The sequence below is a fragment of the Chiloscyllium plagiosum genome, unplaced genomic scaffold (genome assembly GCF_037043375.1).
Source record: "Chiloscyllium plagiosum isolate Xiang-an unplaced genomic scaffold, Cpla_swu_hap1 HiC_scaffold_45, whole genome shotgun sequence".
NCBI classification, from domain to species: domain Eukaryota; kingdom Metazoa; phylum Chordata; class Chondrichthyes; order Orectolobiformes; family Hemiscylliidae; genus Chiloscyllium; species Chiloscyllium plagiosum.
Genome location: NW_028270183.1, coordinates 44759310 through 44777026, shown reverse-complemented (window position 1 = coordinate 44777026; position 17717 = coordinate 44759310). Strand labels below are relative to the sequence as shown.

The window sequence follows — 17717 nt, the reverse complement described above, 5'->3', positions numbered from 1 at the left end:
CACCACCCTCTGCGCGCAGCCATTGCCCATCACTGCCTTTCCAATTCTCGTACTCCCACACCTGATTTATACCCTCTAGTTCTGCACTGCCACACCTGAGCGAAAGAAACTTGTCTATTTACCCGATTCATGCCCCTCATGATTGAAAAGCCTCCATAAGCTCCGCTCCCAGCCTCTGACACGCCAGGCAATATAGTGAGTGTGTGTTCAGCCTGCAACCGTTTGCACCTTTTCCATTTTCAAATGGAGGATGTAGCATGCTGTCTGAAGCAATCATCTTAGCATCTGATCTGTCACTGACGACCGCTGCAGGAAGGCGTGATAACTTTCTAAATATGCTGTCAAACGAAGATTGAATTAGCAACATGAGTGATTGAGCAAAACGTGTAATTGGCGTCTGAGCTGTTGCTGACACCAAAGCAACTGCGTCGTTCGGGAGCAGAAAAAATCCCACTGTTAGATTTCAATTCAAATGCATTTGGCATAAGGTTCGTAGCAGTTTATCAGCAGCACATAACGCTGACTCCAAAAGTCTGTGAGTATCCAGAAGAACAGTGAGCGATCGTTGAAGGGACGTTTCGACAGACGATATTTTTCAACATGACAAGTTGCAGCTGAGCTGGTGGCATTGCGATTGAAATTGCACGCGTCCGGACATTGTGCTTCATTTGGAATATCAGAGCAAATGGTTAAGTCGAGTATGCGCGTTCGGAAAAGTAAATGCTTTTTTTTCGTTGAAAAGCTTTGCAACGAAAGGAAATACTTCAGACTATCGTGCGATCGACATGAAGCAGAAAATGAACAGCCGCCGTGGTTGTGAGCACCGGCAATATAGGCATTTACTTTCGCTGCTTGCGCTGTGTTGGTCGGTTAGCTCAGCTGGTTAGAGCGTGGTGCTAATAACGCCAAGGTCGTGGGTTCAATCCCCGCACTGACCACGAGAGGCGCTTCCGTCGTTAGCAGGGCTGTGTCAGTGTTCGCCGTGGCTTTTACTTTCACCGTCTGCAAGAACTTGTCACATGGTCGGTTGAGATGTGTGCTCATTCGAAAGGCGACCATCGCTGTCATGGAACATCAACCCGCTGGTCCCATGCCGGATCTCAGCTGCGTTGCTATTTTTCCAAACAACGTGCTCCACCAAACCACGAAACAGGAAGCCTCACCTGCGCAATAAAACATTTGACAGGGCTAGACGCACGACTTGATCGCCGTACCCATGATGACTGCTGGATGTTGTCTGCAGCAAATCAATCAGTCTCAATTGTTTTCACAAACAAATGCAAATCATGAAATATATGCAGTATTAAGCAGACCTGGCACAGTCTCGGAGCAGAACCAGAGTTCAGGCTTCAATTCAAATCAAAGATTCGTTCATGTTATTTTCCTTGATCTCTGTTAATACTTGTCACGCGACTTCCAAAAGGAATTCATTCGCTTGCTCACCTCTCATGCATAGAAGCTGGAGTTATCATGACACCAGCAATATCATAGAGCCATTAATAAAATAAAATTACTGCGGATGCTGGAATCTGAAACCAAAAGAGAAAATGCTGGAAAGTCTCAGCACGTCTGGCACCATCTGCAAGGAGAGAAAAGAGCTGACGTTTCGAGTCGAACTGATCCTTTGTTAAAGATAAAAAAGGGGGAGAATTAGGGAGCTGTTTACACCAGGCTGAGAGATGGTGAGTCAGGGCTCCAGATGCAAAGGTGATAATGAGAGTGCATGGAGAGATCTAAGGGAGATTAGGAGCCGTGAATGACGCAGGCTGTAGCCAGTGCTATGTGACAAAATATGTGGGGGATGGGTGAAGCAGAGACAAAATGGAAAACAGGGGAGAAGGGTAGCAAAGTGGGAAGAGGAAAGGAAAAAGATATTGAGAGAGTGGGGAGCGAGAGAAAGAGAGACAATCAAGAAATAAGAGTTACAGAACAATGAAAAAAACACAAATAAAAAAGATAAATAAAATAATTGAAATAAAATTACCTGAAGTTGTTTGAATTCAACAACTTGAGTCAATTTTACTTCATTGATTTTATTTATCTTTTTTATCATTTCACCTGCACTATCATAGAGCTCATTAGATATGGACAGCACTGAAAACACAGTCTTCGGTCGAACTCGTCCATTCCGAACAGATATCTTCAATTGATCCAGCCGCGATTGCATGCATTTGACCCATGTCTCTCTAAACCCTGCCTATTCAAATACACGTCCAGATTCCTTAAAAGTATTGGACTTTTACCATCCATCACCAGCTCGTCTGGCAACTTGTTCCAGAAACGCACCACCCTCTGCGCGCAGCCATTGCCCATCACTGCCTTTCCAATTCTCGTACTCCCACACCTGATTTATACCCTCTAGTTCTGCACTGCCACACCTGAGCGAAAGAAACTTGTCTATTTACCCGATTCATGCCCCTCATGATTGAAAAGCCTCCATAAGCTCCGCTCCCAGCCTCTGACACGCCAGGCAATATAGTGAGTGTGTGTTCAGCCTGCAACCGTTTGCACCTTTTCCATTTTCAAATGGAGGATGTAGCATGCTGTCTGAAGCAATCATCTTAGCATCTGATCTGTCACTGACGACCGCTGCAGGAAGGCGTGATAACTTTCTAAATATGCTGTCAAACGAAGATTGAATTAGCAACATGAGTGATTGAGCAAAACGTGCAATTGGCGTCTGAGCTGTTGCTGACACCAAAGCAACTGCGTCGTTCGGGAGCAGAAAAAATCCCACTGTTAGATTTCAATTCAAATGCATTTGGCATAAGGTTCGCAGCAGTTTATCAGCAGCACATAACGCTGACTCCAAAAGTCTGTGAGTATCCAGAAGAACAGTGAGCGATCGTTGAAGGGACGTTTCGACAGACGATATTTTTCAACATGACAAGCTGCAGCTGAGCTGGTGGCATTGCGATTGAAATTGCACGCGTCCGGACATTGTGCTTCATTTTGAATATCAGAGCAAATGGTTAAGTCGAGTATGCGCGTTCGGAAAAGTAAATGCTTTTTTTTCGTTGAAAAGCTTTGCAACGAAAGGAAATACTTCAGACTATCGTGCGATCGACATGAAGCAGAAAATGAACAGCCGCCGTGGTTGTGAGCACCGGCAATATAGGCATTTACTTTCGCTGCCTGTGCTGTGTTGGTCGGTTAGCTCAGCTGGTTAGAGCGTGGTGCTAATAACGCCAAGGTCGTGGGTTCAATCCCCGCACTGACCACGAGAGGCGCTTCCGTCGTTAGCAGGGCTGTGTCAGTGTTCGCCGTGGCTTTTACTTTCACCGTCTGCAAGAACTTGTCACATGGTCGGTTGAGATGTGTGCTCATTCGAAAGGCGACCATCGCTGTCATGGAACATCAACCCGCTGGTCCCATGCCGGATCTCAGCTGCGTTGCTATTTTTCCAAACAACGTGCTCCACCAAACCACGAAACAGGAAGCCTCACCTGCGCAATAAAACATTTGACAGGGCTAGACGCACGACTTGATCGCCGTACCCATGATGACTGCTGGATGTTGTCTGCAGCAAATCAATCAGTCTCAATTGTTTTCACAAACAAATGCAAATCATGAAATATATGCAGTATTAAGCAGACCTGGCACAGTCTCGGAGCAGAACCAGAGTTCAGGCTTCAATTCAAATCAAAGATTCGTTCATGTTATTTTCCTTGATCTCTGTTAATACTTGTCACGCGACTTCCAAAAGGAATTCATTCGCTTGCTCACCTCTCATGCATAGAAGCTGGAGTTATCATGACACCAGCAATATCATAGAGCCATTAATAAAATAAAATTACTGCGGATGCTGGAATCTGAAACCAAAAGAGAAAATGCTGGAAAGTCTCAGCACGTCTGGCACCATCTGCAAGGAGAGAAAAGAGCTGACGTTTCGAGTCGAACTGATCCTTTGTTAAAGATAAAAAAGGGGGAGAATTAGGGAGCTGTTTACACCAGGCTGAGAGATGGTGAGTCAGGGCTCCAGATGCAAAGGTGATAATGAGAGTGCATGGAGAGATCTAAGGGAGATTAGGAGCCGTGAATGACGCAGGCTGTAGCCAGTGCTATGTGACAAAATATGTGGGGGATGGGTGAAGCAGAGACAAAATGGAAAACAGGGGAGAAGGGTAGCAAAGTGGGAAGAGGAAAGGAAAAAGATATTGAGAGAGTGGGGAGCGAGAGAAAGAGAGACAATCAAGAAATAAGAGTTACAGAACAATGAAAAAAACACAAATAAAAAAGATAAATAAAATAATTGAAATAAAATTACCTGAAGTTGTTTGAATTCAACAACTTGAGACAATTTTACTTCATTGATTTTATTTATCTTTTTTATCATTTCACCTGCACTATCATAGAGCTCATTAGATATGGACAGCACTGAAAACACAGTCTTCGGTCGAACTCGTCCATTCCGAACAGATATCTTCAATTGATCCAGCCGCGATTGCATGCATTTGACCCATGTCTCTCTAAACCCTGCCTATTCAAATGCACGTCCAGATTCCTTAAAAGTATTGGAATTTTACCATCCATCACCAGCTCGTCTGGCAACTTGTTCCAGAAACGCACCACCCTCTGCGTGCAGCCATTGCCCATCACTGCCTTTCCAATTCTCGTACTCCCACACCTGATTTATACCCTCTAGTTCTGCACTGCCACACCTGAGCGAAAGAAACTTGTCTATTTACCCGATTCATGCCCCTCATGATTGAAAAGCCTCCATAAGCTCCGCTCCCAGCCTCTGACACGCCAGGCAATATAGTGAGTGTGTGTTCAGCCTGCAACCGTTTGCACCTTTTCCATTTTCAAATGGAGGATGTAGCATGCTGTCTGAAGCAATCATCTTAGCATCTGATCTGTCACTGACGACCGCTGCAGGAAGGCGTGATAACTTTCTAAATATGCTGTCAAACGAAGATTGAATTAGCAACATGAGTGATTGAGCAAAACGTGCAATTGGCGTCTGAGCTGTTGCTGACACCAAAGCAACTGCGTCGTTCGGGAGCAGAAAAAATCCCACTGTTAGATTTCAATTCAAATGCATTTGGCATAAGGTTCGTAGCAGTTTATCAGCAGCACATAACGCTGACTCCAAAAGTCTGTGAGTATCCAGAAGAACAGTGAGCGATCGTTGATGGGACGTTTCGACAGACGATATTTTTCAACATGACAAGCTGCAGCTGAGCTGGTGGCATTGCGATTGAAATTGCACGCGTCCGGACATTGTGCTTCATTTTGAATATCAGAGCAAATGGTTAAGTCGAGTATGCGCGTTCGGAAAAGTAAATGCTTTTTTTTCGTTGAAAAGCTTTGCAACGAAAGGAAATACTTCAGACTATCGTGCGATCGACATGAAGCAGAAAATGAACAGCCGCCGTGGTTGTGAGCACCGGCAATATAGGCATTTACTTTCGGTGCCTGTGCTGTGTTGGTCGGTTAGCTCAGCTGGTTAGAGCGTGGTGCTAATAACGCCAAGGTCGTGGGTTCAATCCCCGCACTGACCACGAGAGGCGCTTCCGTCGTTAGCAGGGCTGTGTCAGTGTTCGCCGTGGCTTTTACTTTCACCGTCTGCAAGAACTTGTCACATGGTCGGTTGAGATGTGTGCTCATTCGAAAGGCGACCATCGCAGTCATGTAACATCAACCCGCTGGTCCCATGCCGGATCTCAGCTGCGTTGCTATTTTTCCAAACAACGTGCTCCACCAAACCACGAAACAGGAAGCCTCACCTGCGCAATAAAACATTTGACAGGGCTAGACGCACGACTTGATCGCCGTACCCATGATGACTGCTGGATGTTGTCTGCAGCAAATCAATCAGTCTCAATTGTTTTCACAAACAAATGCAAATCATGAAATATATGCAGTATTAATCAGACCTGGCACAGTCTCGGAGCAGAACCAGAGTTCAGGCTTCAATTCAAATCAAAGATTCGTTCATGTTATTTTCCTTGATCTCTGTTAATACTTGTCACGCGACTTCCAAAAGGAATTCATTCGCTTGCTCACCTCTCATGCATAGAAGCTGGAGTTATCATGACACCAGCAATATCATAGAGCCATTAATAAAATAAAATTACTGCGGATGCTGGAATCTGAAACCAAAAGAGAAAATGCTGGAAAGTCTCAGCACGTCTGGCACCATCTGCAAGGAGAGAAAAGAGCTGACGTTTCGAGTCGAACTGATCCTTTGTTAAAGATAAAAAAGGGGGAGAATTAGGGAGCTGTTTACACCAGGCTGAGAGATGGTGAGTCAGGGCTCCAGATGCAAAGGTGATAATGAGAGTGCATGGAGAGATCTAAGGGAGATTAGGAGCCGTGAATGACGCAGGCTGTAGCCAGTGCTATGTGACAAAATATGTGGGGGATGGGTGAAGCAGAGACAAAATGGAAAACAGGGGAGAAGGGTGGCAAAGTGGGAAGAGGAAAGGAAAAATATATTGAGAGAGTGGGGAGCGAGAGAAAGAGAGACAATCAAGAAATAAGAGTTACAGAACAATGAAAAAAACACAAATAAAAAAGATAAATAAAATAATTGAAATAAAATTACCTGAAGTTGTTTGAATTCAACAACTTGAGACAATTTTACTTCATTGATTTTATTTATCTTTTTTATCATTTCACCTGCACTATCATAGAGCTCATTAGATATGGACAGCACTGAAAACACAGTCTTCGGTCGAACTCGTCCATTCCGAACAGATATCTTCAATTGATCCAGCCGCGATTGCATGCATTTGACCCATGTCTCTCTAAACCCTGCCTATTCAAATACACGTCCAGATTCCTTAAAAGTATTGGAATTTTACCATCCATCACCAGCTCGTCTGGCAACTTGTTCCAGAAACGCACCACCCTCTGCGCGCAGCCATTGCCCATCACTGCCTTTCCAATTCTCGTACTCCCACACCTGATTTATACCCTCTAGTTCTGCACTGCCACACCTGAGCGAAAGAAACTTGTCTATTTACCCGATTCATGCCCCTCATGATTGAAAAGCCTCCATAAGCTCCGCTCCCAGCCTCTGACACGCCAGGCAATATAGTGAGTGTGTGTTCAGCCTGCAACCGTTTGCACCTTTTCCATTTTCAAATGGAGGATGTAGCATGCTGTCTGAAGCAATCATCTTAGCATCTGATCTGTCACTGACGACCGCTGCAGGAAGGCGTGATAACTTTCTAAATATGCTGTCAAACGAAGATTGAATTAGCAACATGAGTGATTGAGCAAAACGTGCAATTGGCGTCTGAGCTGTTGCTGACACCAAAGCAACTGCGTCGTTCGGGAGCAGAAAAAATCCCACTGTTAGATTTCAATTCAAATGCATTTGGCATAAGGTTCGTAGCAGTTTATCAGCAGCACATAACGCTGACTCCAAAAGTCTGTGAGTATCCAGAAGAACAGTGAGCGATCGTTGATGGGACGTTTCGACAGACGATATTTTTCAACATGACAAGCTGCAGCTGAGCTGGTGGCATTGCGATTGAAATTGCACGCGTCCGGACATTGTGCTTCATTTTGAATATCAGAGCAAATGGTTAAGTCGAGTATGCGCGTTCGGAAAAGTAAATGCTTTTTTTTCGTTGAAAAGCTTTGCAACGAAAGGAAATACTTCAGACTATCGTGCGATCGACATGAAGCAGAAAATGAACAGCCGCCGTGGTTGTGAGCACCGGCAATATAGGCATTTACTTTCGGTGCCTGTGCTGTGTTGGTCGGTTAGCTCAGCTGGTTAGAGCGTGGTGCTAATAACGCCAAGGTCGTGGGTTCAATCCCCGCACTGACCACGAGAGGCGCTTCCGTCGTTAGCAGGGCTGTGTCAGTGTTCGCCGTGGCTTTTACTTTCACCGTCTGCAAGAACTTGTCACATGGTCGGTTGAGATGTGTGCTCATTCGAAAGGCGACCATCGCAGTCATGTAACATCAACCCGCTGGTCCCATGCCGGATCTCAGCTGCGTTGCTATTTTTCCAAACAACGTGCTCCACCAAACCACGAAACAGGAAGCCTCACCTGCGCAATAAAACATTTGACAGGGCTAGACGCACGACTTGATCGCCGTACCCATGATGACTGCTGGATGTTGTCTGCAGCAAATCAATCAGTCTCAATTGTTTTCACAAACAAATGCAAATCATGAAATATATGCAGTATTAATCAGACCTGGCACAGTCTCGGAGCAGAACCAGAGTTCAGGCTTCAATTCAAATCAAAGATTCGTTCATGTTATTTTCCTTGATCTCTGTTAATACTTGTCACGCGACTTCCAAAAGGAATTCATTCGCTTGCTCACCTCTCATGCATAGAAGCTGGAGTTATCATGACACCAGCAATATCATAGAGCCATTAATAAAATAAAATTACTGCGGATGCTGGAATCTGAAACCAAAAGAGAAAATGCTGGAAAGTCTCAGCACGTCTGGCACCATCTGCAAGGAGAGAAAAGAGCTGACGTTTCGAGTCGAACTGATCCTTTGTTAAAGATAAAAAAGGGGGAGAATTAGGGAGCTGTTTACACCAGGCTGAGAGATGGTGAGTCAGGGCTCCAGATGCAAAGGTGATAATGAGAGTGCATGGAGAGATCTAAGGGAGATTAGGAGCCGTGAATGACGCAGGCTGTAGCCAGTGCTATGTGACAAAATATGTGGGGGATGGGTGAAGCAGAGACAAAATGGAAAACAGGGGAGAAGGGTGGCAAAGTGGGAAGAGGAAAGGAAAAATATATTGAGAGAGTGGGGAGCGAGAGAAAGAGAGACAATCAAGAAATAAGAGTTACAGAACAATGAAAAAAACACAAATAAAAAAGATAAATAAAATAATTGAAATAAAATTACCTGAAGTTGTTTGAATTCAACAACTTGAGACAATTTTACTTCATTGATTTTATTTATCTTTTTTATCATTTCACCTGCACTATCATAGAGCTCATTAGATATGGACAGCACTGAAAACACAGTCTTCGGTCGAACTCGTCCATTCCGAACAGATATCTTCAATTGATCCAGCCGCGATTGCATGCATTTGACCCATGTCTCTCTAAACCCTGCCTATTCAAATACACGTCCAGATTCCTTAAAAGTATTGGAATTTTACCATCCATCACCAGCTCGTCTGGCAACTTGTTCCAGAAACGCACCACCCTCTGCGCGCAGCCATTGCCCATCACTGCCTTTCCAATTCTCGTACTCCCACACCTGATTTATACCCTCTAGTTCTGCACTGCCACACCTGAGCGAAAGAAACTTGTCTATTTACCCGATTCATGCCCCTCATGATTGAAAAGCCTCCATAAGCTCCGCTCCCAGCCTCTGACACGCCAGGCAATATAGTGAGTGTGTGTTCAGCCTGCAACCGTTTGCACCTTTTCCATTTTCAAATGGAGGATGTAGCATGCTGTCTGAAGCAATCATCTTAGCATCTGATCTGTCACTGACGACCGCTGCAGGAAGGCGTGATAACTTTCTAAATATGCTGTCAAACGAAGATTGAATTAGCAACATGAGTGATTGAGCAAAACGTGCAATTGGCGTCTGAGCTGTTGCTGACACCAAAGCAACTGCGTCGTTCGGGAGCAGAAAAAATCCCACTGTTAGATTTCAATTCAAATGCATTTGGCATAAGGTTCGTAGCAGTTTATCAGCAGCACATAACGCTGACTCCAAAAGTCTGTGAGTATCCAGAAGAACAGTGAGCGATCGTTGAAGGGACGTTTCGACAGACGATATTTTTCAACATGACAAGCTGCAGCTGAGCTGGTGGCATTGCGATTGAAATTGCACGCGTCCGGACATTGTGCTTCATTTTGAATATCAGAGCAAATGGTTAAGTCGAGTATGCGCGTTCGGAAAAGTAAATGCTTTTTTTTCGTTGAAAAGCTTTGCAACGAAAGGAAATACTTCAGACTATCGTGCGATCGACATGAAGCAGAAAATGAACAGCCGCCGTGGTTGTGAGCACCGGCAATATAGGCATTTACTTTCGGTGCCTGTGCTGTGTTGGTCGGTTAGCTCAGCTGGTTAGAGCGTGGTGCTAATAACGCCGAGGTCTTGTGTTCAATCCCCGCACTGACCACGAGAGGCGCTTCCGTCGTTAGCAGGGCTGTGTCAGTGTTCGCCGTGGCTTTTACTTTCACCGTCTGCAAGAACTTGTCACATGGTCGGTTGAGATGTGTGCTCATTCGAAAGGCGACCATCGCTGTCATGGAACATCAACCCGCTGGTCCCATGCCGGATCTCAGCTGCGTTGCTATTTTTCCAAACAACGTGCTCCACCAAACCACGAAACAGGAAGCCTCACCTGCGCAATAAAACATTTGACAGGGCTAGACGCACGACTTGATCGCCGTACCCATGATGACTGCTGGATGTTGTCTGCAGCAAATCAATCAGTCTCAATTGTTTTCACAAACAAATGCAAATCATGAAATATATGCAGTATTAATCAGACCTGGCACAGTCTCGGAGCAGAACCAGAGTTCAGGCTTCAATTCAAATCAAAGATTCGTTCATGTTATTTTCCTTGATCTCTGTTAATACTTGTCACGCGACTTCCAAAAGGAATTCATTCGCTTGCTCACCTCTCATGCATAGAAGCTGGAGTTATCATGACACCAGCAATATCATAGAGCCATTAATAAAATAAAATTACTGCGGATGCTGGAATCTGAAACCAAAAGAGAAAATGCTGGAAAGTCTCAGCACGTCTGGCACCATCTGCAAGGAGAGAAAAGAGCTGACGTTTCGAGTCGAACTGATCCTTTGTTAAAGATAAAAAAGGGGGAGAATTAGGGAGCTGTTTACACCAGGCTGAGAGATGGTGAGTCAGGGCTCCAGATGCAAAGGTGATAATGAGAGTGCATGGAGAGATCTAAGGGAGATTAGGAGCCGTGAATGACGCAGGCTGTAGCCAGTGCTATGTGACAAAATATGTGGGGGATGGGTGAAGCAGAGACAAAATGGAAAACAGGGGAGAAGGGTGGCAAAGTGGGAAGAGGAAAGGAAAAATATATTGAGAGAGTGGGGAGCGAGAGAAAGAGAGACAATCAAGAAATAAGAGTTACAGAACAATGAAAAAAACACAAATAAAAAAGATAAATAAAATAATTGAAATAAAATTACCTGAAGTTGTTTGAATTCAACAACTTGAGACAATTTTACTTCATTGATTTTATTTATCTTTTTTATCATTTCACCTGCACTATCATAGAGCTCATTAGATATGGACAGCACTGAAAACACAGTCTTCGGTCGAACTCGTCCATTCCGAACAGATATCTTCAATTGATCCAGCCGCGATTGCATGCATTTGACCCATGTCTCTCTAAACCCTGCCTATTCAAATACACGTCCAGATTCCTTAAAAGTATTGGAATTTTACCATCCATCACCAGCTCGTCTGGCAACTTGTTCCAGAAACGCACCACCCTCTGCGCGCAGCCATTGCCCATCACTGCCTTTCCAATTCTCGTACTCCCACACCTGATTTATACCCTCTAGTTCTGCACTGCCACACCTGAGCGAAAGAAACTTGTCTATTTACCCGATTCATGCCCCTCATGATTGAAAAGCCTCCATAAGCTCCGCTCCCAGCCTCTGACACGCCAGGCAATATAGTGAGTGTGTGTTCAGCCTGCAACCGTTTGCACCTTTTCCATTTTCAAATGGAGGATGTAGCATGCTGTCTGAAGCAATCATCTTAGCATCTGATCTGTCACTGACGACCGCTGCAGGAAGGCGTGATAACTTTCTAAATATGCTGTCAAACGAAGATTGAATTAGCAACATGAGTGATTGAGCAAAACGTGCAATTGGCGTCTGAGCTGTTGCTGACACCAAAGCAACTGCGTCGTTCGGGAGCAGAAAAAATCCCACTGTTAGATTTCAATTCAAATGCATTTGGCATAAGGTTCGTAGCAGTTTATCAGCAGCACATAACGCTGACTCCAAAAGTCTGTGAGTATCCAGAAGAACAGTGAGCGATCGTTGAAGGGACGTTTCGACAGACGATATTTTTCAACATGACAAGCTGCAGCTGAGCTGGTGGCATTGCGATTGAAATTGCACGCGTCCGGACATTGTGCTTCATTTTGAATATCAGAGCAAATGGTTAAGTCGAGTATGCGCGTTCGGAAAAGTAAATGCTTTTTTTTCGTTGAAAAGCTTTGCAACGAAAGGAAATACTTCAGACTATCGTGCGATCGACATGAAGCAGAAAATGAACAGCCGCCGTGGTTGTGAGCACCGGCAATATAGGCATTTACTTTCGCTGCCTGTGCTGTGTTGGTCGGTTAGCTCAGCTGGTTAGAGCGTGGTGCTAATAACGCCGAGGTCTTGTGTTCAATCCCCGCACTGACCACGAGAGGCGCTTCCGTCGTTAGCAGGGCTGTGTCAGTGTTCGCCGTGGCTTTTACTTTCACCGTCTGCAAGAACTTGTCACATGGTCGGTTGAGATGTGTGCTCATTCGAAAGGCGACCATCGCTGTCATGGAACATCAACCCGCTGGTCCCATGCCGGATCTCAGCTGCGTTGCTATTTTTCCAAACAACGTGCTCCACCAAACCACGAAACAGGAAGCCTCACCTGCGCAATAAAACATTTGACAGGGCTAGACGCACGACTTGATCGCCGTACCCATGATGACTGCTGGATGTTGTCTGCAGCAAATCAATCAGTCTCAATTGTTTTCACAAACAAATGCAAATCATGAAATATATGCAGTATTAAGCAGACCTGGCACAGTCTCGGAGCAGAACCAGAGTTCAGGCTTCAATTCAAATCAAAGATTCGTTCATGTTATTTTCCTTGATCTCTGTTAATACTTGTCACGCGACTTCCAAAAGGAATTCATTCGCTTGCTCACCTCTCATGCATAGAAGCTGGAGTTATTATGACACCAGCAATATCATAGAGCCATTAATAAAATAAAATTACTGCGGATGCTGGAATCTGAAACCAAAAGAGAAAATGCTGGAAAGTCTCAGCACGTCTGGCACCATCTGCAAGGAGAGAAAAGAGCTGACGTTTCGAGTCGAACTGATCCTTTGTTAAAGATAAAAAAGGGGGAGAATTAGGGAGCTGTTTACACCAGGCTGAGAGATGGTGAGTCAGGGCTCCAGATGCAAAGGTGATAATGAGAGTGCATGGAGAGATCTAAGGGAGATTAGGAGCCGTGAATGACGCAGGCTGTAGCCAGTGCTATGTGACAAAATATGTGGGGGATGGGTGAAGCAGAGACAAAATGGAAAACAGGGGAGAAGGGTAGCAAAGTGGGAAGAGGAAAGGAAAAAGATATTGAGAGAGTGGGGAGCGAGAGAAAGAGAGACAATCAAGAAATAAGAGTTACAGAACAATGAAAAAAACACAAATAAAAAAGATAAATAAAATAATTGAAATAAAATTACCTGAAGTTGTTTGAATTCAACAACTTGAGACAATTTTACTTCATTGATTTTATTTATCTTTTTTATCATTTCACCTGCACTATCATAGAGCTCATTAGATATGGACAGCACTGAAAACACAGTCTTCGGTCGAACTCGTCCATTCCGAACAGATATCTTCAATTGATCCAGCCGCGATTGCATGCATTTGACCCATGTCTCTCTAAACCCTGCCTATTCAAATACACGTCCAGATTCCTTAAAAGTATTGGAATTTTACCATCCATCACCAGCTCGTCTGGCAATTTGTTCCAGAAACGCACCACCCTCTGCGCGCAGCCATTGCCCATCACTGCCTTTCCAATTCTCGTACTCCCACACCTGATTTATACCCTCTAGTTCTGCACTGCCACACCTGAGCGAAAGAAACTTGTCTATTTACCCGATTCATGCCCCTCATGATTGAAAAGCCTCCATAAGCTCCGCTCCCAGCCTCTGACACGCCAGGCAATATAGTGAGTGTGTGTTCAGCCTGCAACCGTTTGCACCTTTTCCATTTTCAAATGGAGGATGTAGCATGCTGTCTGAAGCAATCATCTTAGCATCTGATCTGTCACTGACGACCGCTGCAGGAAGGCGTGATAACTTTCTAAATATGCTGTCAAACGAAGATTGAATTAGCAACATGAGTGATTGAGCAAAACGTGCAATTGGCGTCTGAGCTGTTGCTGACACCAAAGCAACTGCGTCGTTCGGGAGCAGAAAAAATCCCACTGTTAGATTTCAATTCAAATGCATTTGGCATAAGGTTCGTAGCAGTTTATCAGCAGCACATAACGCTGACTCCAAAAGTCTGTGAGTATCCAGAAGAACAGTGAGCGATCGTTGATGGGACGTTTCGACAGACGATATTTTTCAACATGACAAGCTGCAGCTGAGCTGGTGGCATTGCGATTGAAATTGCACGCGTCCGGACATTGTGCTTCATTTTGAATATCAGAGCAAATGGTTAAGTCGAGTATGCGCGTTCGGAAAAGTAAATGCTTTTTTTTCGTTGAAAAGCTTTGCAACGAAAGGAAATACTTCAGACTATCGTGCGATCGACATGAAGCAGAAAATGAACAGCCGCCGTGGTTGTGAGCACCGGCAATATAGGCATTTACTTTCGCCGCCTGTGCTGTGTTGGTCGGTTAGCTCAGCTGGTTGGAGCGTGGTGCTAATAACGCCAAGGTCTTGGGTTCAATCCCCGCACTGACCACGAGAGGCGCTTCCGTCGTTAGCAGGGCTGTGTCAGTGTTCGCCGTGGCTTTTACTTTCACCGTCTGCAAGAACTTGTCACATGGTCGGTTGAGATGTGTGCTCATTCGAAAGGCGACCATCGCTGTCATGGAACATCAACCCGCTGGTCCCATGCCGGATCTCAGCTGCGTTGCTATTTTTCCAAACAACGTGCTCCACCAAACCACGAAACAGGAAGCCTCACCTGCGCAATAAAACATTTGACAGGGCTAGACGCACGACTTGATCGCCGTACCCATGATGACTGCTGGATGTTGTCTGCAGCAAATCAATCAGTCTCAATTGTTTTCACAAACAAATGCAAATCATGAAATATATGCAGTATTAATCAGACCTGGCACAGTCTCGGAGCAGAACCAGAGTTCAGGCTTCAATTCTAATCAAAGATTCGTTCATGTTATTTTCCTTGATCTCTGTTAATACTTGTCACGCGACTTCCAAAAGGAATTCATTCGCTTGCTCACCTCTCATGCATAGAAGCTGGAGTTATCATGACACCAGCAATATCATAGAGCCATTACTAAAATAAAATTACTGCGGATGCTGGAATCTGAAACAAAAGAGAAAATGCTGGAAAGTCTCAGCACGTCTGGCACCATCTGCAAGGAGAGAAAAGAGCTGACGTTTCGATTCGAACTGATCCTTTGTTAAAGATAAAAAAGGGGGAGAATTAGGGAGCTGTTTACACCAGGCTGAGAGATGGTGAGTCAGGGCTCCAGATGCAAAGGTGATAAGGAGAGTGCATGGAGAGATCTAAGGGAGATTAGGAGCCGTGAATGACGCAGACTGTAGCCAGTGCTATGTGACAAAATATGTGGGGGATGGGTGAAGCAGAGACAAAATGGAAAACAGGGGAGAAGGGTAGCAAAGTGGGAAGAGGAAAGGAAAAAGATATTGAGAGAGTGGGGAGCGAGAGAAAGAGAGACAATCAAGAAATAAGAGTTACAGAACAATGAAAAAAACACAAATAAAAAAGATAAATAAAATAATTGAAATAAAATTACCTGAAGTTGTTTGAATTCAACAACTTGAGACAATTTTACTTCATTGATTTTATTTATCTTTTTTATCATTTCACCTGCACTATCATAGAGCTCATTAGATATGGACAGCACTGAAAACACAGTCTTCGGTCGAACTCGTCCATTCCGAACAGATATCTTCAATTGATCCAGCCGCGATTGCATGCATTTGACCCATGTCTCTCTAAACCCTGCCTATTCAAATACACGTCCAGATTCCTTAAAAGTATTGGAATTTTACCATCCATCACCAGCTCGTCTGGCAACTTGTTCCAGAAACGCACCACCCTCTGCGCGCAGCCATTGCCCATCACTGCCTTTCCAATTCTCGTACTCCCACACCTGATTTCTCCCCTCTAGTTCTGCACTGCCACACCTGAGCGAAAGAAACTTGTCTATTTACCCGATTCATGCCCCTCATGATTGAAAAGCCTCCATAAGCTCCGCTCCCAGCCTCTGACACGCCAGGCAATATAGTGAGTGTGTGTTCAGCCTGCAACCGTTTGTACCTTTTCCATTTTCAAATGGAGGATGTAGCATGCTGTCTGAAGCAATCATCTTAGCATCTGATCTGTCACTGACGACCGCTGCAGGAAGGCGTGATAACTTTCTAAATATGCTGTCAAACGAAGATTGAATTAGCAACATGAGTGATTGAGCAAAACGTGCAATTGGCGTCTGAGCTGTTGCTGACACCAAAGCAACTGCGTCGTTCGGGAGCAGAAAAAATCCCACTGTTAGATTTCAATTCAAATGCATTTGGCATAAGGTTCGTAGCAGTTTATCAGCAGCACATAACGCTGACTCCAAAAGTCTGTGAGTATCCAGAAGAACAGTGAGCGATCGTTGAAGGGACGTTTCGACAGACGATATTTTTCAACATGACAAGCTGCAGCTGAGCTGGTGGCATTGCGATTGAAATTGCACGCGTCCGGACATTGTGCTTCATTTTGAATATCAGAGCAAATGGTTAAGTCGAGTATGCGCGTTCGGAAAAGTAAATGCTTTTTTTTCGTTGAAAAGCTTTGCAACGAAAGGAAATACTTCAGACTATCGTGCGATCGACATGAAGCAGAAAATGAACAGCCGCCGTGGTTGTGAGCACCGGCAATATAGGCATTTACTTTCGGTGCCTGTGCTGTGTTGGTCGGTTAGCTCAGCTGGTTAGAGCGTGGTGCTAATAACGCCAAGGTCGTGGGTTCAATCCCCGCACTGACCACGAGAGGCGCTTCCGTCGTTAGCAGGGCTGTGTCAGTGTTCGCCGTGGCTTTTACTTTCACCGTCTGCAAGAACTTGTCACATGGTCGGTTGAGATGTGTGCTCATTCGAAAGGCGACCATCGCAGTCATGTAACATCAACCCGCTGGTCCCATGCCGGATCTCAGCTGCGTTGCTATTTTTCCAAACAACGTGCTCCACCAAACCACGAAACAGGAAGCCTCACCTGCGCAATAAAACATTTGACAGGGCTAGACGCACGACTTGATCGCCGTACCCATGATGACTGCTGGATGTTGTCTGCAGCAAATCAATCAGTCTCAATTGTTTTCACAAACAAATGCAAATCATGAAATATATGCAGTATTAATCAGACCTGGCACAGTCTCGGAGCAGAACCAGAGTTCAGGCTTCAATTCAAATCAAAGATTCGTTCATGTTATTTTCCTTGATCTCTGTTAATACTTGTCACGCGACTTCCAAAAGGAATTCATTCGCTTGCTCACCTCTCATGCATAGAAGCTGGAGTTATCATGACACCAGCAATATCATAGAGCCATTAATAAAATAAAATTACTGCGGATGCTGGAATCTGAAACCAAAAGAGAAAATGCTGGAAAGTCTCAGCACGTCTGGCACCATCTGCAAGGAGAGAAAAGAGCTGACGTTTCGAGTCGAACTGATCCTTTGTTAAAGATAAAAAAGGGGGAGAATTAGGGAGCTGTTTACACCAGGCTGAGAGATGGTGAGTCAGGGCTCCAGATGCAAAGGTGATAATGAGAGTGCATGGAGAGATCTAA

The 17717-nt window shown here is 44.8% G+C and overlaps 5 non-coding genes across 5 annotated transcripts; all 5 read left to right on the top strand.

Moving 5' to 3' along the window:
- Positions 1-864: 864 nt before the first annotated feature.
- On the top strand, positions 865-938 carry trnai-aau (transfer RNA isoleucine (anticodon AAU)). The gene has a single exon. It is a non-coding gene; the product is annotated as a tRNA-Ile (tRNA).
- A 2209-nt stretch (positions 939-3147) lies between these two features.
- trnai-aau (transfer RNA isoleucine (anticodon AAU)) lies at positions 3148-3221 on the top strand. The gene has a single exon. It is a non-coding gene; the product is annotated as a tRNA-Ile (tRNA).
- A 2209-nt stretch (positions 3222-5430) lies between these two features.
- trnai-aau (transfer RNA isoleucine (anticodon AAU)) lies at positions 5431-5504 on the top strand. Its single transcript has one exon. It is a non-coding gene; the product is annotated as a tRNA-Ile (tRNA).
- A 2209-nt stretch (positions 5505-7713) lies between these two features.
- Positions 7714-7787, top strand: trnai-aau (transfer RNA isoleucine (anticodon AAU)). Its single transcript has one exon. It is a non-coding gene; the product is annotated as a tRNA-Ile (tRNA).
- A 9057-nt stretch (positions 7788-16844) lies between these two features.
- trnai-aau (transfer RNA isoleucine (anticodon AAU)) lies at positions 16845-16918 on the top strand. The gene has a single exon. It is a non-coding gene; the product is annotated as a tRNA-Ile (tRNA).
- Positions 16919-17717: the final 799 nt, after the last annotated feature.